We start from the raw sequence: 22,984 nt of genomic DNA on the forward strand, positions 1-22,984 counted from the left end.
CAGTCCCTCCAACCTTCAGGGCAGGTTGTAACTCACTGAAAAGAACAGAGCAGTTTCCTTTTTCCTTTCTCCTTCACTAAACTTGCAAAACCCATTCTTTCAACAATTAGTCTTGAACATATTCATTCCCTTCCTATCTATTATTGCTTACCTTATTAATCTCATTCTATTGTATGGTGCTGCTTATATCAGGCATTAATATATTTCTCAAAGGTAATCTTTAAATACCCAGACTGGTTTTGGAAAGGGGAAGATATTGTTGGTCTTTTCTAAATCATTTGTTTTGAGGAAGTCTAGGAGGAAGGGTTATATATATTTATTATGAAAATGCAATAGCATTTTAATGAGAAAATACTGCGTTAAATATGTATCGCATGTATTTATTTCTGAGAAAATTCATATTGTTCAATCTTTGGGTGAAAGCCAAGCACTCGTAATAGTTACCTGACATGATGTGGCCCCGTGACAGAAAGTCTAATGAAGACTTTCTTGATAGGAATGTAATTGTAAAGAAAAAAAATGATTAAAAAATTGGTTCCAGTGCTCTGCGATCCAAGAGTTCATTTGTTTCCTCATTCATGCACTAAACAAGTCCCTAATTAATCTTGAACCTTGGAGAAAGGAGACTAGATTGGCATCTTCTGAATACGAACGTACTTCTCATTTTGGAAAGTTTGAAGAGGCTCTTAAGCATTCTCTTTTAATGGTATTTTTGCAAGGGTTTAAAGTGGCTTCATTAGCCTGCCAAAGCTGCTAATTGCATTACCATATTTTTAAACTTCGGAGGTTCAGGGTTTGGTTTTTTTGTGGGGTTTTTTTTGTGGTTGTGGTTTTTTTTTTTTTAAATTAGATTAATTTGCTGGTTGAAACCGACTGTCAGTCCTCGGCTGGACCTGGCGCGGCACCGAGCAGCGCCTGCGCTCCCGGGGCTGTGCCCAGCGGCTCCCCCAGTCCGGCGGCATCCCAGCAGCGCGGCATCCCAGTCCGGCGGCATCCCAGCAGCGCGGCATCCCCTCCCGGCCACGGCAGCGGGGCTGCACCTGCCTGAAGCTCCTGCCCACCAGCCTCGGCGCCTGAGCCGGCCAGAGGCGAACGCTGGCACAGGGGCAAACCCGGCCCTGCGCGGGGGCTGCTTTGGCTCCGGGGTTGGGAGAGCGGAGCCAGGGGGTCTTCAGCCCCAGCACCAGCTGGGAAATGACGCGCCGGTGCGTTCGGAGCGGCTCTTCTCCATCGATGGGGGATCTTTAGCTGAAGCATCCCGGGTGCTGGGGGGTGCAGGCCATGGCCGGGGATCGGCCGGGTGCTCACCCTGCAGCCCCGCTTGCAAAACCACCCCATGGCCAGCGGGCAAAGCCCCTTTTGTAATCCCAGGCCTTTTGGAGGAAAAGTCACGGTGCTGATTAACTCCAGCTCCTCCGTTCCTCTGTGCTGTGAAGTGTGAAAGGGATCAAGTCAAAGCCTCAGATGGAAAGTGCCAGCCAAGTTCAAAGTGTGGCTGTGTTAGTCCAGCTGTTCTTATTACAGTAAATAGGTGTCTGAACTTTAATGAGGTCACTTCCTTGAATCTTGCTTGTGTGCGGCCCCAGGTGGCTTATCTAAGGTAATATGAATAATACGAACAAGATAAGATAAGGCTGTTAGCCCCAAACAATATTATCAGCCTGTGATTTTAGCTGCCTACCTACTCCATCCTGACAGCGAGGGATAAAAGAAAACCAAAAACTCCAGCCTTGGAGACTTACAAAAGCCCTGTTAAAACCCGTACAAGGGCTCCAAGAAGAAATATTATCCTGGCTGGAGGAAGGGGATGGAGGAGAATCAAGGGCGCCAAGAAGAAAATACAGCTCACGGTTGAGGGAGTTGGTTTTTTTTTCTTCTTTCTCTTCCTTTGCAAATGTGTTCTTGCTCATTTCATTGTGAGCACCGCGATATATTATCAGCTTTCACGGAAGTGAAGAGTTGTCGGGGTTTCATTAGTTATGTTTATGCCAATAGAAATAAATCTTCACAGTCATCAGAACAGGTTTGTTCATACTCCCGGCCCCGTCTAGGGAATTTCACTGGCCACATCCCTGTTGTACTGCTAGAGCAGATACAGTTTGAGATATACTTTGGCCTTATTGATTTGAAGGCTTCTTCATTACTTCTCCAGCACTGCAGATCAATAGCTGTGCCTAGAGCAGCATAATAGATTTTTTTAAAAAATCAATTAACCAGAATATTTTTAATGGAGCCTAGTGCAAAATTCTGTTGCATTTTTGATATGTGTGGTTTAAGCTTTGCTGCATCTACCTGCTGACCTGTATGCTTTATGAAGGGATAGGAGTCTTTGTTCGGCGTTTGTGTACTGTGGTATTCATGCTTAACCTCCAAAGGAGGAGGAATGACTTCAAGATTAGAAACAAGAACCACCCAGCTTTTCTCCTTTGAAACCCATATTCATCACTGCAGCCTCGCTAGAAAGTGAAATAATGTTTGTGGTCTTAGCTCAATCCCCAGTGGACAATAATTCAGCTAAAATATACCAAAAATCTGTCATGTTTTTCCTTGCTCTGTGTCTCTGAACACAAGGAGATGAGCTCCTTTTAAATTAGCTTTCATGCTTGAAGGGTTTCCTTGTGCGTGCAGGGTCCAATCCTGTCCCCACCGAGGCTGGTGACAAATTCCCTATTGGTTTTGGTGGCCCGGGACAGGGGTCAGGCAGCAGCGTGGCTGGAGGGCAGCCCCAAGGGCTCGTTGCCATCCTGCAGCTGGGAAAAGCCTCCCACAGCCACTCCTGGCCCGAGGTGTCCTGGCCCTGGAGCTGGCAGTGCAGCTCTGGCAGCTGGGAATCTTCCTGTCAGATTTTTGCAGCAGTGCAAGCAGTTATGGTGGTATAACAGAGGTAGGGGAATCCTTATGGCAAGGAAAACACCTATTGTTCAGCAGCTTTTCCCCAGTGGAAGGATGTAATGAAGGACCCTGGCGATGTTCTGAACGGTGACGCTCAGTGAGGCTTTTCTCCAGTCAGCAGGTCCCCCAAGATGGGGCCACTTCAGACCACCTAAAAGCAGCTTTCCCCATCTTTACTCTTCCTTCTCCCTCCTTCCCACCCTCTCCAGCTCACTATCAGCTGCTCTGGGCTGCCTCCCAGCCAGCAGCCACTCCCCCATTTCTTCCTAAACCATGGCTTTCATTATTTCTTTGAAATATTTGCATGCCAAATGACACAGGTGGGTATTTTCAGAACCTGCGTTTTCAGGTTCCAGCTCAGCAGCTGCAGCCACATTGGGTTTCTTTGGTCGAGGCATTTTTGCTCTGCAAAGTGCAAATATTTGCAGCCACGATTACCGATGTACTTAGACCTGGTTCTGGAGGCTGCCAAGTCGTGAGGGTTTCTTATTGACCCGACCTAGGTCTGCACATTGCAGTCACGGCAAAGCCGCTGGCAGAGGTGCAGATCCACCTTCCCATGTCGAGCAGCCTTAGTGCATCACCGAGCCAGGCTGCTTCAGCCCCATTCCCAGAGAGATGCTCTCCCAGAGGGAGATGTGGAGGAGACTCTGTTGTTGTTACAGGAGCAGCTAGCTGGCAAGGAGGGAAGCTGAGAGAGGCTAACCTGACATAGCCGACTCCTTCTGCAGCTGGAAGGTCTGGAAACCTCCCAGTTTTCTTCTTTCTGTCATCTATGGGAGCTGGAGACATGAGAACCACTTCCAGAAAGCTGTGACTTCCCTTTGCTCCCCTGTTTTTATGCTTTAACATCCCAGGCAACCCAAAGAGTTGTCCCTTTCTTTAAAAAAACTGTTTTGAACCTGGAATGGGAAGAGAGGCAGGGCAGAGCCCAGCACTGCTGAGCACATGGGTTGGAGCCCACCCAGCCCATCATACCCCCAGCAGCTCAAGTTTAAAGCCAAATGGGGTGTTTTCTGTGTGGATGCAAGCTGGGTCAGAGGCTAAAATTCTCGGTGAGCCGACAGGTCTGCCTGCAGCAGCAGCGGTGAGCTGGGTGCCGCAGGGGGGGTTGGCTTTGGGCTGCCAGCCACGGGTGGGCTGCGTCAGCGGAGCAGGTTGGGGCGGCAGAGCTCACACACGCGTTCTATTCATTCATTTTTCATGCCTCATTTTCAGGCCTGCCTGATTTATGAACCTCATTCTTCCTTCCCCTTGGTTTAAATTTATCTTCTGAAAACAAAGCCAGGGTTTAGAGTAGACCCTCCCTTCCCTTGAGACAGAGGAGCCTGAGTTGGTTTAAGGCCACCAGCTTTAGCCAGGGCAGAAGCACTGTCCCGGGGAGCCGGGAGGCTCTCGGGTGAGCAGCTGCCACCGAAAGTGACAGTCTCCCTGCCCCAGGTCCTGCTGTGCCCTGACATGCAAGAGCGAAGCCAGCAGAAAGCCGCCCTGTTTGCCATCAGCCAGGTTTCCCTGGGAAGCACCGGAGCTGAAGTCTGGGGCGGGCTGGGAAACAAGGGGAGCACCTGGATATTTTGGGGAGGGGAGGTCTCTTGCCCCAGCTCCGATGCTGGTCCCACCATCCCACGAGCAACAGCCTCCAGCTGGCCCCACCGTGCTGGCTAAGCCAGTGGGGACCATTGCAGGTCGGCACCAGGGACAGGCACCCGTTACCCACCTTCAGCTCTTGTGTATTCCTCATAGACAACTGGTGAGCAGTCATGAGCTGAAGTGCTCTGATTCAGAGGGAATAAACGGCTCATGGACCTGGGAGGGGGCTTGTAGTCCACCATGGTGATATCACTGAAGCTGAGGTGTCCCCCCACAGTTGGGCGCATGTGCCCAGGGGGCTTTGGATGGCCCAAGGCTAGCTGGGTTTCACCTTTTTCATGCCACAGGACTAGAGGAGAGTCTCTGGCCTTTCCAAGGGTCATGATCCTGTAGAGACCTTCTCCACGGCAAGCCGTGAAGGTGTAAATGTGGGGGGACAGCATTTCCCATGGGTGGCTGTGCCCTGGCACTGGTCCCAGCATGCCCATGCATCTTCTGCCGGGCAGCACTGACCTTCTGATGGTGTCAGCAGTGCCAGCGCTATGAATAATTACGCAGAGTGCTAAGAAGAGACTTTGTTATCAGGAAGCTTTTTTTCCCAGTTATTTTTCAACTAATTTCCGCGCCCCCCCCCCCCCCCCCCCCCCCGCCCCGTTCTTAATTTGCACCTCGCTCCTCAGAGTCGTTTCAGATCTGTCAAGCGCTCTCCGTGAAATGCTTGTTTTTGTTTGACTAACACGTTCTGGGGGAGGGGGACGCACAGCGCTTTGGAAGAGCCGGGCTGTTTGCTTTGGTGATAGCAGTGATATTTGGGAGAGACAGATGGAAGGCACTTTTTATTTTCTGCAGACACTTTATGATCCAAGCTGCTCATATTGTATAAGAGAGGCCAGATGCCTTGTTAATTCATAGACATGTTTACAGCATGGAGCTTCTAATAGGTGAATATGAATACTAAATAGTGATTAGTGCTTGTCTGACAGACGTCTCCCTCCTGACTGAAATTGGATCTAAGTTTGACCTTTGGTGAGGGAGGAAGGTATTCTGGTATATAATAAGCTTTTTTATAAAAATATCTCTCTCTCTCTTCTCTGCACGTAGAAAGACAAATCCTTTTCCTTCCCATTGCAGGATGTATTTGCCCTAAGGACATGCCAGCCTGCCAAGCTGGGCTGTGCCTCCCTGTCCCCATGCCACTGCAGGGACAGAGCGGGAAATACCCGGCTGGGTATTGAGAAACTGCGTGTTAAGGGCAGAGCATGAGCCTGACGTGATTTAATGCCCATAGGGGGATGGCATTTGGGCTTTCCGGGGAAGTAGCAGGGAGCACCGTGGCTTTCTCCCTGCACCGATGGGCTTTTCTGGGATGCTCCTAGCTGGACGAGAGCTGGTAGGGCCAATGGATGTCTGTGCATCCTGGGCAGGGGGCAAGGGCTGGTGCCTTGGGGTCCTGACACCAAACCAAACACACAGGATGGAAGCCTTATAGATGAGAGAAAAGAAGGGCAATAGGAAGGGAAAAAAATTAGCAGAGAGACTTAATTTAAGAATAAAGCCCAGCACTGCTGGTCAAAGGGTCTACCAGCTCTTTACGTGGATGAACCACAGTGCCTGGACCCTGCTTGTCCCACCCACGGGGCTTTGCATCAGCTCCCTGCAGGACCCAGAGTCAGTGTGTACATGAAAAATCCATCTAGGAGCAGCATCCAATATATGTTTAATTGTCCTTGATGTGATATAACACCTGAGAACAGGAGGGTAGCCAGCATCCTGGGAGGGGAGCGCGACTCAGGCTCATGGCCAGGCTGCTCTGGAGCCAGCTGAGATGGGAGGGTGGTTTGTGGAAGTAAAAGGGAGGAAAGCAGAAGCAGATCTCAAAAGCAGACTTTTTTTTAAAAAAACCTTCTCTTTGAAGGTAAGCAAGCACAGACTTCTCGTCTTTTCTTAAGGAATCATTCCCCTTTGGGGAACTGCAGACTGCCTTTGGGAGGTTTGCAGAGCTGAGGAGGGCTGTGAGGGACAGCTGGCTGTCAGCAAGGTCCCCCTGCCCATGCCCTGGGGCTGTGCCACTTCTCCCTGGGGACAGCTTCAGTGGCACTGAACCCATGGGGACCTGGCAAGCAGAGCAGGGCACCCGTGCAGCCCCAGGGAGCAACGCAGGGGTCCTGCCTGGCTGCAGGAGTCTGAGCACCCCGGGAGCATCGCCTCGATCACACCGCCTTTCTTGTGGGTGCTAGGCACCTCCCAAGCTGCTTTGGCTGGGAGAGCTCCGTGATGCTCGGAGACCCAGCGAGGCTTCGGGAAGAAGTGAGGGTGCTGAGGGAAAGCCGGGTGTGCAATAGCCCCACTTCCAGCCTTTTCGGCCGTGCTAAGGGGCCACGATGAGGGGCACTCCTGCATCAGCGGCTGTGCACATCCAGACAGAGAGGTGGCCCTAAGCCAGCAGGCAAGTGGAGGCAGCCAAGCAGGCAGCCAGAGCATGGAGGGAGGGAAGAGGGGTCAGGCCCTGCGTCCCCAGCCAAGCTCTCCACCCCCAGCCTGAATCCCCACTTTTGCAAGGCAGTGGCACTTACAATGTCACTGCATTACCGGAGCATCCTTTCATACATGTAAAATCATCTGATGCTCACCTGAGGCACTTCTAAGGCTACTTGGCGCCAAGGGACAGCGTAAGCAGTTATCACCCAGGAATCACTTCATTAAGCCTAGCGGAGCTGCACCCAAGATAAGGGAAATGGAGCTCAGCCCAGTGCCCAGCACCCAACATCCTCCCACCCTTCCCAGCACATGGCAGTTCCCAGTCGAGGCTGCTCATCGCTTTCCAAGCACCTGGCTTCAGAGGTTCCTCCTGGTGGCAGGCACCCAGTTCCCACGAGCCGTGCAGGAGAGCGAAGGACCTGACTCCTGCCACAACCATGCTGACTGGGAGCCCGACAGAGCTACTGGTTCCTCCAGAGATGCAAACCCAGCCTGCTTGTAATCATGGCAGGGAGCAGCTCCTGGCTTGACTTGCTTTTATCCCTTTCCTTTTCACTTCATCCTTAAAATTAGTCATTAAGTTTATTCCCCAATTAGACTGGGATAGGATAAAATGTTTGGTTTGGGGATTTTATTTTTTCATTTAAAGGCTTGCTCTTGCTGTGAATTTATTGGATATTGCTGACTGCAGAGGAAATCTTGCAGTTTTTTCTTTCCCTGCTTGTTGTTCAGACGTGAAGGTGCAGAGGACGTCTCAGCCCTTCAGTGATCTCAGCTCTCACATGAGGCAAAGAGAGCACAACCGGTTGAGCAAAATCAGCCCATGACTCTTGTTTCTGATCTCAACCTCTCCTTTGCTTGGACTGGAAGCTGAAGCAGGAATGCGGTTTTGGCAAACAACCTCAAAAAGTAAATTGCTTGCTCTGTGGACCGAAAAACACTCTTTCTCCTCTAACCGCTGCCTCTCTGCAGAGAAGCAAGTCGATAAATGAACAAGAAAAGAGACCTGGCCTCAAGAGCTTAGCAAAGCAAAAAGACGACGGCTCGTGGGGGGTGTTCCTGCAGGTTCACAGAGCTGGTGCTGCAGCCATGCTCACACCCTGGGACCAGCTGCTGCTGCTGTAGAGGAGGAGAAAAGGGATTTGCAGCATAAAACACCATTAAGGACTTCGCTTTAGGTACCAGCTGAGTGCACTTTGGTGGCCATAAATGAAATGATGTGTATATATATTATGTGTGCATGTTTGTATGTATATCTATAGCATATATAAGGTAGTCGCAGGTTCTTTAGAGGCAGACTCTGCCTCCTTCCAGCTGGAAGGATAGAAACCCGCAGCATCTTGCACTGACATTAGTGTCTTCACCAGGACTGGACTTCCTGGGGTGTTTGCCTGTGCTGGTGCTGGGCTGGTGCGGGCGGCACAGGCAGGTGCCCAGGGTAATGTCTGCGTACTCCCACCACCAGAGCCTGCTCCTGGTCCAGCTGGCATCCCTTTCCAAAGTGATGGTCTGACAGGCACCAGGTCCCTCCTGTGTGCTGGGCTGGATGGGACGAGGGGCTGTGGCGCCCGTGGCTTGCAGGTCTCTCAGCGATGCCCTGGTTGAGCAGCAGGGCAGAGCTGCTCTCGGGCAGAGGCTGGCTCTCGCTAATGCTCTTTCTAACCTCCAGCAGAGTTTTCGTGCCAGCTCTTTGCTGATCGCACAGTGACGCTGCTGTGGCTTCTGCTCTCTGCTTGCATGTATTTAAAGCCCTCTGGGTCAGCAGGCAGGCAGGCGAAATGTCCTCTTTTTTACCAAAGCACAAAATGACTCCTCCGATCTGCATCTGTAACATTTACATGGGGGCCCTGGCTGCCATGCTGGGCTCTGGCTCCAAACTTTGCCAAAAAAAATGATGGTGTTTGGAGCTGGGATTTTGGCTCGGACCCATCTTGAGTAATTTTGTTTCTCTTGTTTTTGAAACCATCATGCATTGCACTTGGTGGTGATGTCAGGTACTTGTGGATCATAATTACTGTGTAACCCAGCAGCCTGGAGAGGGGTGTCTCAGGAGGGGCAGCCTGAGGGGAAGGAAAGTTGGTTCTTTATGAAATGCAGATGTTTTTCTATAGCTGTAATCGACTGGACTGGATGCAGAGCACTGCAGATATAAAAGCTAGATAGGCTTTTGTTTTTAAATGTTTGCTGTGTACTTCAAGGGGTCACTCAGCTCTGCGATGCGTGATTTCAGTCCCGGCCATGCTGCCCCCAGAATCACCCTCTTGCTTCGGGTTCTGATCTGGTCGTGGCGCTTTTTTCTTCCCCACCTAAAAGCTGAGGACCACCTAAATGCCCCATGCAGGGCTGTGTCCCTCAGCTCCATCCCTCGGCGTGGCACAGGCTGGAAACCAGCTTTGAGAGAATGCGGAAAATGAGGCAAGATGGGCAGCACAGAAAAGGAAAACAACACACACCCCCCCCGAGCTCGTAGCTGAATAGGAGCGAGCTCTCCATCCCCAAGTTATGAATTTTGTCAATGAAATTAGCCAACAATGTTTGGGAAAGAATAAAAATAAAGCAAAGAGGGCTCAAAGAAAAACTAGCAGAGTCCCGGAGTGAATGGGGGCTTTGTTCAGGCTCGGGTCCCTTCAATAGGCAGCCTGAAACACTGTGAGTCACTGCGCGCTGCCGGCCAGGCGTGGGGCCTCCCTTAATGGGCCAGTGGAAAAATCTGCCTTGCTCTCATTTGACAAGCTATCCAGCAAAAGAATAAAGTTAATTTACTGTTAAAGTTAATTTGTTGGGTAAGAGAAGGAAACGAGAAGCATGTTATAATAAATGCAGCGGCAGAGGCTGGCCTGCAGGAAGGGGTGTCCGGGGTGAGGGCTGTCCCTCGCCCCGCTAGTAACGGGGTTCGTTATCCCTGCGGGTCTCACGGTGCATCTGGGCAGCATCAGACACAGCCCAGGGACCCCTGGGGTACCCTCTGCAGGGAGAAACCGCCTTACAGAGGAGATTCCTGGTACAGCAGCAGTGCGATGCCGGCGCTGGGGATGTGGGGATGCATGTGAACCCAGCCACATCTGCGGCTGCCCCTTCCCAGCACCAGCACCGAGCCCAGCACTGGGGTACGGGTATATGTTAAGAGGAGCTGGCTCTGCAGCCTGGCTCATGTTTTGGTACTGAAATGCAGGCAGGCAGCCCACCTTCGGTTACTGCAGGTACGTTTGGCATGTGGAGGTGGGCTCTGCGGGGCTGTGCAAAGCAGCACATTGCCGGGCTGCAGTTTCATCCCTGGCCACATGCTCACACCTGGTGAGAACCTGGAGGTGCTCCCCATCCCTGCCAGCCTGCCTTGTGCATGCCCGTTAGGTCACTGCTGGCCGCGAACAGGCACCGTTTTGTGCAAAATGGCTGTTGTACGTACCACAGGCTTTTGCACGCGCAGATGCTCCGTGTGTATTTTTGTGGGAGTAGCTGCTGTTCCCAAACAAAGGGCTCCTTTCTTCCCAGCAATCAGAGGTAGCTGGTGTGAGCTGAATACAACCTGCCTCCAGCCTTTGTTCTGCCGTATCTAACACACCCCATTACTTGGTGCTTGGCATTGTACAAATATAGAGTGGACAAAAGATGATCCATCCCCTGGAGGGCTTGGTAGAGCTGCCTCTTGACCCACCGTTGTCCGTGGCCCTTCCTGCAGCTGGGGAAGCCCCACCTGAGGGTGATGGTTCTGCAGGGTGAAAGATTCCCCGCCTGGCACTGACCCGGCATGCCGGGAGCCATGCGAGTGCCTGCCCCCCCGTCCCAGCCCCTGGGCACGCTGCCACGCTGCCGTGGTTTCAGACAGGCATGGCTTGTCTTCGGAGGCTGCCGGAGAAATTAGGGCATTTCTGAGTCTTTCCGGCTTGCTGCAAGGTGCTGGATGGGGGAGCGTGGTGGCGGAGCCGCTCAGCCCCTCGGAGGTGGTCCTGAGCCAGTCCCGTCAGCCAGTGCAGGAGTCCAGCTGCCGCAGGGGCTCGTCTGGGATCCAGCCAGCAGGCACTGGGTCATGTCACCTTCCCTGCCCCGTAAGCCAGTATCTAATGAAGCAGAGAGGCGCCAAGGTAATTTCGGGATCATATGTCGTTTGGGAGGAAATTCTAATAATTTGTTACAATATTTTAAAATCTGGGTTAAGCCCAGAAACGGCACAGCAGTGGTAACCGTTGGCAGCCAACAAAACGGTAACATCTCCCCTTCCTAGCTTCGAGAGGCCATGTTGTGACCAAAGTAATCCTCCTTTCTGCTCACATCACCTTTCCAGATTTATCATTTTAATGTTCTCTGGGCCACCAAGCCCCACAGCTGTAAATTAATTTTTAAAGTAATACAGGTTTTAAAACTTCCATCTGCTTTAATGAGCTTGGGGGAATCCTGTTGTATTAAAAAACATGCATGCAATTATTTTTCCATCTTGGGTTTCGCCAGTTCCCAGCACCACTCTGCGATGACATCTTCTTCCCCTCTCAAAAGTGTTTTCTTGTGATAATGTGGCATTGTATCCTGATGGTGTGTGTTTTGCCGCACGTGGGCAAGGCTAGAGAGGACTTCTCTAAGGACGAAGCAGTATCATTAGCAGGTCCCTCAGTGGCTTCCCAGTCACCTTTCCATTAATCCAGTTCTGCATCACAGAATTACGAAGCAGCTAATGAACAGCTCCAGCGCCAGGAGCCTGGAGGTACCATATTAACTGGACGTCTCTTTGAACTGCATGATTTCTGGTGGGAAAACTTCATGGAAAAATGAGATTGTGTTTGTTTTCACAGCCTTCTGCATCTGTTTTTAAATATTTGCTCACAGTAGTTCTGGGGTTTTTTTCTTTCTTTTTTTTTTTTTTATATTAGCAATTAGCCTAATAAGCCACCTTTTCATTGCTCCGCATGTAGATTAACCACTTCAGAGAGTACAAAATAAACATTTTGCAATGCATGCATGTATCTTCTAGAAGAGATGAGTAACTTGCTTCCACTGAGACAAAGTCCTCCTAACATCAGGGTTTTGCTCTAATCACTAGTGCCCGAGATTTTTTTCCCTTTTATTTCCCTTAAGACAACCTCTTACAGCATTCGTTAACCTGAATTTTTAACACAATTAATTCTTATTTAGCCAATGCATTCAAAATTATGTTCTTTATAAGTAGCAAACAAATAGCCTGGGAATGCCCAACTTCCTTCTGCTACCTGAGCATTTAGAAGATTCATCTCTGCTGAGGTCAGAGCTAAGCAGCTTAGACAGATTTCAGCTATTGCATTATAAATTAGTCTATGAGACACAGTCCCTCCTTGCAGCCCGTGGATGAGCTGGGTCTTTTGGAGGGGTGGGAGATGTAGCACCCAAAAAGAGCACACATACCCAAGAATCAATATGCAGTGTTGCCTGCCCTTACTGCTTGATGGAAATCAAGCCACATTTAATAGCAAAATCAGGTGACTAAAATATTGCTGATCCTGATGATGCTCCAAGCCGTAAAGGCAGAGCACCAGGCAGTGTTGCCACCTCTTTGGTACCTCGGTGCTCATTGCTGCCATCCAGGACGCAAGCAGCAACGCTGGAAAGCTGTAATAAGCAGGCACCAGGACTGAGAGGCCCTCGCAAGAAGTGACTTCCCATTTGGGGATGAAACCCACGGCAGGGCTGCATGGGGCAGGCTCATGGGTGATGCTGCCTGTGCCAGCTCCTTGCTGGGGAATGGGAGGACACCACCCACATGGGCTGATTTTTCTGAGCTTTCAGGTAACTTCAGAGTAAGTTGTTCCAGAATCAGTTGGATAAACTAAGACTTTCCTCCAAATCTGAGATAAGCCCCTATCTCCTGCCTGCTGCAAGAGCTCCAGCATCCGTCTGTCCTCTGGCCATCCTTTGGGCGAGTGGTGGCACGGACAGGACGGGGCTGTGCCAAGCAGCCGGGTGCCAGCCTGGTCCAACCGGGAGCACAGCCAATGAGTCACTCAGCATCTCAGTGGACGCCCTCCTCTAGTCTCTTTCTCCCTACACTCAAAATGTGTAGGGTCTTAATTAATATCTTCCTGACTTCTCTGTCAAGCACGGTAAATGTCATTTTCCAGTAGGAGCAGGGGACAATGGGAAGAAACCGGCAGCATGACTGCACGAGCTTGATTTCTTTGGCAAATCGGGTTAAAACCAACCAGGTTGTTTATGCTTATTTCTTGCCACCGCAGTATTGCCGCTCCTGGTGGAGCCCCTCTTGGCCAGGGACGCAGCACTTGACGTTTGCACGTTGGTTGTTCCTGTTGGAGTTGAGCTACCCAGCACTCCATCCACAGGCACCCAGCACAAACAAAGCTCTGAAACTGCTGCCAAAAATCAGACCCTGGATGAGTGATGCCAAGTGTCCGAAATGACCCAGGGCGGTGGGGAACGTGGGCTGCCTCCCCCTCCACACCCTGCGCCGAGCCCCCCACGACGTGCTGGGTCGCCCCTCCCCAGCTGGTCTGGCCATGGCCCGAGCTCTAATAAGATCAGTCCTGCGGGTGTTTCCTGAGCAGCAGGAACAATGAGCCTCTGTCCCACAGGCCGCCGCAGTGAGAACAAGAACCAGACCAAAAAACAAGAGAGGAAAAAAGAAAAAGAGGCGGGGGGAGGAGAAAGATCTTCATCTTTCAGCAAAGCTGCACTCGTATTCACCTCCTGCCGTAGCGAAGCTGCAACGCTCGCTGCCTACGCCCACAGACAGACAATAAGTTATCGGTGCTGGTGAAGGACAACGTGTTTTTTTCCCAGTGCAAAGCCTTACCCGCCCCCCTCCAGGGACCCTTTTGCTCGCCTCATGCCCACACGGCCCCTTCCCAGAGCCGGTGACAAATTCCACATCACCGCAAAGGAATTTCCTTTCCCCTCCCCAGATAAGGGCCCTGGGGTGCAGGACCTGGGGTGCAGCAGGGCTGCCCCCTCCCCTGCCCCCCTTCCCACGGGCTCTGCTGCTCGAGGGGTTTGTGGGCTGCCCCAGGGCAGGTACCAGCCTCCTGCCACTGGCTGAACGGGAGAGCACCCGACCGGAGATGGAGAGCAATGAACTTGGGCACCACTGTCTTAAACCCCCACTTTGCTGTCATGTCAGGCTTCCGCCGAAATGACAGCTGCAGGTTCTTGGGGAATTTGATCTTTCCCCACCCTGGCAGCCAGGGCAAGCCAGAGGTTCCCCCAGAGCTCCCTGGCCCCTGCCTCCAGGCTGGCTCCCCAGAAGGGCTCCTCACCCTCCAGGAGCCTGCCCGAGCCAGGGGCTTCACACGGCGGTGACCTTGGGCCAGCCAGGCTGTGCTGGCCCCGCAGCTCGTGGATTGTCTTTGGAGAGGTTTTTAGGAGAGAAGCTCTTAGAAGAAAGTCCTTCAAGCATGGCAGGAATCATGCTCTTCCCCTCCTGCTTTTTTGCCTAAAGCTTTCCCCTGGGCCAAGCGATTAGTTTGTGTGACTCAGTAGCTCCGATGGAGCAATGCTGATTTACACCAGTTGATGAGCTGCCCTGATTTTCTTATAGAAAATCACTGTTAGGCTGTTACACTTAACCTGTACTAAACTGTGCATGAATGATTTATTGTGTACTTCTCATGCAAATGACATTAATAGACTCTGTCATACATAGGAGAAGATGCTAGAAGATTACTAAAAGCTGCTGCACTTAAAAATGTTTCAGGAGAAATAATGTCTTATATCATATTACCTGAGAAATACATCTGAGTCTCCCCTTGAAGACAGGTACATGAGAGAACAGTGTGAAGGTTGCGTTGCGTTGCATTGTTGTGAAGCACCTTGAGGCTTTAACAGAAAAGCTACAAGAAGTATTTTAAATTAATATATATCGATAACCAGAGTTGTGCTGTGAGGAAGAGCTGTCTTCCTCACACATCTTGTTCAACCCCACTTGTGATCCAGGAGTGTCTTGATGACTTCAGGATCAGACTGCAGAGAAGAAACAAACCAAAAGCAGTCCTGTCTAATTAACTGAACATATTTACATGTGTAAAACTCTCCTGTAGCCCTCGTAATGACTAATGCATAATTATGCACAGACAAATCCCCACAGTAAACACAAATATTTTTGTTTGTGATTATTTATCTCAGGAGAGCCTAGCAATTTGTCAGGGCTTGCTGAGCTTCTGTGCTGAGCTGAGCGGGGTGGTGGCAGTGGGTGACGGCCCCTGTCACCCCAGGAGCCCTTTTAGCCATGCAGCAATAGAGGAGGGCAGCTTTTTGCTCACCGAACATTTTTTGCATTGAGAAATGTGGATTCGGATCAAAACTAAGTATTTTGCAGGTTTATTCCAAATTCATGTAGATACTGTGGTTTCCCCCAAGTTTAGAAGACATTCACAACCTTTTCACACTACAACCCTCTTTCTCATGCCGTGCTCCCCCCAGCCTGCCAGGATGGAGGCAGGCTCCACGTGTACTCATCGTGTCTAGATGTGACGTTACCAGGTGATGTTCATCCACCAAGAAAAGCTGTTTCCTGGTGGTTCCTTCCTCTGCCCATGCTGAACTGCCAGCTCAGCTGCAGGAGGTAAATCGGACAGGCATCCTCAGGGATGCAGCATCCTCCAGCACATGTCTGTAGAGGAAAAGGACATCCTCCAGTGGCCGGATCACTTGATCCCTTCACCTTGAGAGGACTAGCATGGACACAGCAGGTTTCTGTAAGGAAACACTGTATTCTCACAGCACCTACAGGAGAAATGATGAAAAAACCCACGGAAAAAAATTAATCCTTGTAGCCAATTTGGAATGAAGAGTTCAGCTGGGGTGGAGAGAGTCTATGGGCACGCTGATCCATGCATGGTGTGTGCCGGGGAGCCGAGGGAGTGCTGAACAGAGCAGCAAGCGCGAGCACTTGCAGGGTATAAAAATGTAGTTTTAAAGTCTTCCCACTGGCGTCAGTGGACGCACGTTTCTTGTACTTTGACTTCAGCTTTTGTTGTCCGCTGGTTCGCCCCAGGGCGTTTCACAGCTCAGCTGCAGGGATGGACAATATCCCCCCCACACCAAACGATGTGTGTTTGACATCAGCTCTGATGTCCCCTGGTTTCAGTGGGGCATCTGTATCAGCAATCCTGTAGTGCTTTCCTCTTACACAGCGTGTTGTGGTGGTCTGGAGGGATGCGGGGGAAGGGCAGCAGGAGGTAGTATTCCCAAGCCAGCACCGAGGCTCTTGGTGGGCAGGTACAGGCAGCCATGGGCAAGTCTGCCTGGCCACTCCAAGCTCGCTGGACATGTGGGAGCCCTGAGCCACCCCACTGATACCAAGTGTGTCCCCCCGACTGTGCTGTCACCCTGGCTGGGCACCACGCGGGCATCTCACCCCACACTGATGCCTGCGCAGTGCGAAGAGCCTTCCCGAACCTCTCTAGCGTCACCAGGCTCTTGGTCTGCTCCGAGTCCTCTGTGTCATGTCATCGTAATCCATGGAGCCATGCAACCCCTAGTGATAAATTCATCACTTAGTCAATGGCTTTCCTCCTAAAATCCTCTTCAGGGAACAATTCTCCTATGTCTGGTACAGTGACTAATGGATAACTTTCTTTAAGGGGACTGCACGATAACTTTCTTTAAAGCAGTATATTATGATCAGTGGGTTTTCCAAGGAGCATGCTGCTCTCTTAATTCTCACCTTCATTATTTTAATACCTCTGTAAAATGGATTTCTAATGGATCTATATTGCCATAAAACTTTAGGGATGGTGGGTGGGTGTCAATAAATTCTTTGCAATCAGAGCTACTCTGCCAGCCGGGTAGGGAGCAGAGTGACAGGCTCTGAGGAGAAGCCAGGTCTTGACTCAGGACTGCCGCTTCCAGTGGCGTGACCTTCCCTGATTTGACCCCATCCTGCTGTCTCCGAACACCTTGCAAAACTTCATTAAGCAACATGACTAGTATCTGTCACAAGCAATTCTTTCTCTCCCACCTCCTCACCCCAGGGATAAATAGTATCAGCTCTGGCAGGAATACAGAAGCTGCCCTAAGTACAACCCAGCCTGAAGTGCTGATACCTGGTAAGTTTGTGCAGAATAATTGTCATCACATCAGAGCGTTTTCACCCAAAGATCCCAAGGCTGGCAATAAATGCACATTATATTGGCATCAACCCCCTTCAAAGCGTTCTCTGCCACCAACGGGATGGAAGGCAGCAGCCACTATCCCCAGCTTAATCAAAGAAAGAAAGAAAGTGGATGTTATGACCCTCTGAAAATGTGGAGAGATTTCAGAGGTGTCGAATTATTCCTATGATGATTAGCCAGAGCATTGGGAAAAACTCTTTTACCGTTAGATCCATCACCTAGTCTCATGAAAACTGCTCAAGAATCTTATTTTTGTCTCATTTGGGTTCTTGGGCTATAACAACTTGTTTTCACCTCGGACATTGAAGTAGATGGCCCAGCAATTGCTTGGAAACGAGCTGCAGCTGTCCAAATTTGCCATTCCCCCATCCTTTGTGCCAAGGAGCTCCCAGGAGCAGAAGGTGCTGCAGCAAGGGTGATGCCTACGCTTCCTAGCACCTGTGGTATAAAGAAATCCTCTACCAGAAGCGTAGGAGACTGAAGTCAGGTATGTTGGCGTGTTTCATTGCCAGCGTTTGAGGTCAGGTGTATGTTACAGAGTCCTGCTGCAGGACCCCAACGGAGGCTGTTGTTTGTCCTAAGGAAATGGCATTCAGCTGCTGCTGGCATCGTGGAGCCAGCATGGGAGCAGTGCCTGGCCTGGCAACTTGGGTTTCATTTTTTTTCTTCAGTGTTTGCAAGTCCTTTAATTGCTATTTTGATAGCTGGTGGGGTGCTAGAAGATATTCTCTTCACTACCACTTGTTTCAGAAGAATTTTCATCCCTTGGGTTTTTCGTTCTGGTGCAGCTGTGTGAGCTATCCATGTCAAAAAAGGTCAGACTGGTATATACAGCAAATTAACCTTTTTGTGGACTGCCTCCAGCTCTGATTTAATTCCTTTGGGGTAAGAGTCTTGCAAATAGGTAGGAAAACCAAAAGCATCTTAAGTTTTGAGCACATCACAAAAACAGCTCCAGTGCTTTCCATACATAGAATCACAGGATGGTTCAGGTTGGAAAAGACCTTTGAGACCATGCATGAGGCTCTGTGTGGGATGAAGATAAAAATCAACAAGCTGAAGGAGATTCTGAAAACCCTTTTTCTGAAAGGCCTTTTCAGCAAAGAAGCATGGGCACCTTCCTCCCAGTTCGCTGAAAGGCTGGCTAATTGTTTTTCTTTCCTTTTCTCCTGCAGGATTTTTTTTACAGACGTTTGGCTTGGCAACCCCTCCATCAGCCTGCCAGTGCCAGATGTAACACAACTGTGTTTCACTGGGGCTTTGCACACTCAGGTGATGGGTTTTCTGTAACATCTGCAGCCTGGGTGATGGGCACTCTCTGAGCCACTCAAAGAGTCTGTGTTCTGCTTGTTTGAGCCCCCTTATACCAATAAATAATGACCACAAAGGTAAATACCAAAGCAAAAGAAACTACCTGTTCTTGGAAATACTTTTATTCTCAGAAGAACGATGGGAAGCTTGCATCTCTGCACATTTTTCCAACCTACAGACTTAACTCGGCGTGCTGTGTTCACGTGTTACAACCTCTAAAACATTGCTTCCTCTCCCCCAAAGTAAGCTATAGGTTAAGCTATAGGGTCAAGTCCCAAGCTCTGCCCCCTCTGTTTGGGGCAGATTATGTATTTATTTTTAAACAGCTATTGGTAATAAGCAGAACGTGTTATCACAGCTGCTGTGCGCTGTGACAAGCAGGGTAAGAGAGTCATGTGCTTCTTGCTTGCTTTTTGGCCTCAGGACACTTGTGTTCTTGTTTATACAATAGCTCTGCTTGGAGAGCCAGAATAAAAAATACCTTGTTTTCCCCCCTCACCAGATTGCTGTTTAGCATCATGCTACATCTCTCTCGTGGGAAATGCAGGTTAGAGACTCTCAGGTTGGGGAGGGAATTGAATCCAGATGTGTTTTCTAGACAAGTGTTTGAAGTACTTGGTTATTATACAAAAAAAGAGGAAACAGCTCATCCAACCTAGGGGTAGTAGATGGGCTTTCGAACATCTGTGATGATGCTCGCTGCAGCGGGTTTGCTGGCGTTAAATGCCTGGGCCAGAGATGGGGAGGAACCCGGGGTACCGGGTTTTCAGGAATCCATCCTGCTCTGGGGCAGTGCAGCGGGGAGGGCATTTCGCAGCTGGATACAGCCACCCCGGTGTGATCGCCTCACCTCAGGGCATGGTCCCACTGGCTAGGCAAAGGACAGTTATTCTTTTCACAAGAAAATGTGGGGAGAGAAACGTAAGTTCTTAAATTCAGTTTTTTCCATTAAAAGAACATTCTGTAAGTTCATTGAAAGTGTTCAGACTAAAGAGGCAGTTGTCAGTAGGGTGGCCGGGAGGGATGTGTTTGCATTCCTCAGGGGGAATGGACTCTGTGCAAGTGTCTTGCAGATCCATAACCCTTTTGGAAACCTGAGGAAGAGCCCGTTGTGTCCTGGATCCTGCCCTCCCAGTGCAGCCACGTATAAAACCCAGCCTCTGAGCATCAGCTCAGACAATGGAGGGCTTCTGAGGTGTAGCTTCACCTTGTGTGGCCTCTAGGAAATATTGTTCAGCGTCAAACACCAGGCTCTCCTTAAGGCATGAGGTTGCATTTGTCATAGAAGCATGACTAGTGCTGGTGTCAGGCTTTGAGATTAATTTCGTGTGCACTCGCTACTTCTTGGTAAGAAGTGCTTGGTGATTCTTTTGACCCACTTTTGTACTTGGTTGGATCATAGAAAAATAAGCAAGAGGTGTAAAGTCCACACTGGAGGAATATTTTGCTTTGGTGTGGTTAAGCCACCCCAACGCAGCCCTGAATGTGTGAAGACCTCTGCTTAGCTTAGCTTTGTCACCCACAGCACAAAAAACTGCTGTATCTGTGTAAATCCTTGGTTCTTCACACTCATCCATTCAACACATCCAGCACCCTGTGAGCGTTTTGGTCACAGCCCTTTCCCCTAGACACAGGCATATTGGGAAATGTGAGGTTTACAAGGCAACAGTGCAAGCACAGGAATTCCTCCTGCTCTGCGAGCAATGAACCGCTGGCATCATATGTCCCTTTTCCTTCCCTTCACACTAGCTCACATCTGTTCCTACTTATGTATGACCAAAAAAGCCTACCTGAGCGCTGGGGGGAAGGAGAGAGTTCAAAGGCAGCAGCGAATGGCCAAAGTAGTGGCTCCCATGCCGGAGCAGCTCTGTGAAACAAAGCTCAAGGAGAAGCCTGTGCCCCACCGGGGTCCTGCAACGGTGGGGCGGCTCAGGCTGAGGGGGCTGTTGGGGACAGATGGTCAGTACATGGTGCCAGTGGTCACCAGCTGCTGCCAAACCCCAGCCCACTGCACTGGGGGGTGCAAATGTGCCCAGGACCTCTGTGAGCTCCCGGGAAGAAGGGAGGGGAAAACCCAGGCAAAACCCCAGCAGGACTCCAAAGCAGAGGAAAAAAAAAAAGAAATTTGCATTGGATAAAGCCGTGCATTTAATGGTAAAAGAGCTTAGGTAAGAAAGGAATGGTTTACTAGAATGCATTTTTGCCTGTTACAGACAGTATTTTAGAACACGGGTATCAAAGACAACGTGCTCTCTGTGTCTGTGTGGCTGAGGTTACAACACGCTTTTCATGGTAATTTTGCAAGGGCCAAGAAGGCATATGAGCGTACACAAATCACTTTTGGTTTTATTCCATTTTGACATTTCAGGGTCTCCAGCAGCTTGGCATCACCCAGTGCAGGGAGCCGGACATTCTTGGAAATATTTGTCTGTTAAAAGAGCGTTTTGAATTACAAATATTTACACGTTCACAACACATTAATTTGGAGCTGCATTGCATTTGAGCAGGAATGTTCCTCTGCCTGATTGCCAAGCAGAATTTTTGGTCTAGGGCAGCCTCCCGTAGGCATATGCCAAGTAGGAGCTTGCCTGTCCCATCCGCAGGCGGGAAGGGCACGTGGCCTTATCTGCTGCCTCTTTGGGGTTGTTGGCTTATCAGAAGAGCAAAATCTCTTTCGAAAGCAGCAGTGTGGCAACCTCCTGCTGCTCTGGGGCGGTCTGTGTGGGAAGGAGTCTATAGGTGCTGACCTACATTGAAGGAAGAAGCAGTGGGAGCTGCACCGGCTCCTCCCGCAGTGGCACCGTGCGGTTCGGGACTGCAGGAGCCAGGGAGCACAAGGGCACTGTCACCCTGCGCCAGGTCTGCCACCGTCGTGGCACATGAATTCACTCCCGGTGAAAGGTGCCAGACTGACATTCGAAATGTAGGAAAAAACCCCGCCATGTTCTTCATAATTTTTTCCCTTTCTTTGTGCTGATGAAGCACAACGGGACATTTAAACCTGATTTTTATAACATTGTGCATACATACAGATCATGGTCTGACCTGGAGAAGACACTTTGTTCTGACTACAATGATCTGATATTTCATATTTTATTATTTTTTCTCTTCCACGTCGTATTTCTGTTGCATTCTGGCACAATATGGGCTCCCTCCAGTGGTCAAGGGACTCGGGGCTCTGGCTGCCGCTCACCCAGGCGCTGGCGCTGCCAGGGTGGCTCTGGCACAGGGTGGCACAGATGGGAGCAGAAATGCCATTGGGACCGCACTTTTATTACCCCCCCATCTCCTGCTGTGTGCCTCATCCCACTTGCAATAGTAAACGCCCTGCTCTGTAACCCACATGTGATTGATATTTAAGTGGCACGGCCTGCGCAAATAAGGATTCAGCCTTTAGGCTTCCGTGCAGCTCCCAAAGCGTTAGCTGCACAAGGGGGAGAGGAGAGAGACCCAGAGAGGATCTGCTGAAAGACCCAGACACAACAATTTTTACTAAAAAAGACTCATTTTTGCATTCCACTCACCCCGCGCTACTTCCAGAGCAGACCCTAACGTTCTCCTCAAAGAGTTGTCGCGGTGGTTGCGGGGGGAGCAGGTTCCATCTCCCTGTGCCCGGGCGCAGGCTCCCGGGGTTGGTTAGCCACAAGTTCATTTGAAATAGCACAATGACACAAGTATTTTGATTTCCATAGGCACCGCGGTAGGGCTGCCCCCCCCCGGTCCCCCGTCGTCGTCCCCCCCGGCATTTCCCTGCCCTGGGCATCCCCTTGTCGGGCATCTCCCCCCCCCAGCCTAATGCAGCCTGGTCCAAGGCGCTTACGTAGGGCTGGCCCGTGCCTATATGTGCACGTATGGCCGGCACTGTGCGTGGATGTGCATACCCGCGTGGGTGTGTATCAGAGACGCGCGGGGCTGCGCACGCCTGTCACTACGCGTGCTGGGGGCAGGGAAAGCCGGCCGGGGGGGTCTAAAGGCGAGGGACCCCGCTAGCCGGGGGGACCGGCAGCACGTCGGAGTGCAGCAGGACCGTGGGGGTGTCCCGGCCCCGGGCCCCCCCCCACCCCGCCCCGCCGGGGTCGTGCAGCCGGTGCTTGTCTGCGAGGGGGGGGGGGACCCGCACCGGGGGCCGTTTGGGGGTCTGTGAATGCACCGACGGTCACTTGCGGAGGGCTACAGTACCTCCACTCCCCTTTGCAGGGTGCGGGGCGGCGAAGAGCCTCCGCACCGGTTTTTTTGGGGGTGTGTGTGAAGCCCCCCCGCGGGGGGAGTGTGAAGCCCCTCTGCACCCCGCTTTTCGAGGGGTGTGAACTCCGCACCCCTTGAGAGGTGGGGCTGCAGCACCTCTGCACCCCGCCTTTTGGAGCGGGGGGGGCGAATCCCCCCCACACCCCGGGGGGCGGCGAATCCCCCCCACGCCCCGTGGGGCACCGCTCCCTGCCCGCCTCCCTCCCGCGGGGCGCGGGCTGAGCCGAGCTGGGGGGGGAGGGCGCGCGCCGCCGCCGGGGGCGGGGCTGGAAGCGCGCGGCCTCGCCGCTCTTTGGCTGCGGCCGCCGCGCTCATTTGCATGTGGCGGGGGCTCCCCTGTCACGTGGCCGCGCGGGCCGGGGGGCGGGGGCGGGGGGGGC

At 51.2% G+C, this 22,984-nt stretch overlaps 1 protein-coding gene across 10 annotated transcripts in view; it reads left to right on the plus strand.

Moving 5' to 3' along the window:
- TNRC6C (trinucleotide repeat containing adaptor 6C) overlaps positions 1 to 22,984 on the plus strand; it is a 336,978-nt gene that overhangs the window by 201,436 nt on the left and 112,558 nt on the right. The gene's annotated exons all lie outside the window — the stretch shown is intronic.

The sequence above is a fragment of the Falco biarmicus genome, chromosome 1 (genome assembly GCF_023638135.1).
Source record: "Falco biarmicus isolate bFalBia1 chromosome 1, bFalBia1.pri, whole genome shotgun sequence".
In the NCBI taxonomy this organism is placed as follows: Eukaryota; Metazoa; Chordata; class Aves; order Falconiformes; family Falconidae; genus Falco; species Falco biarmicus.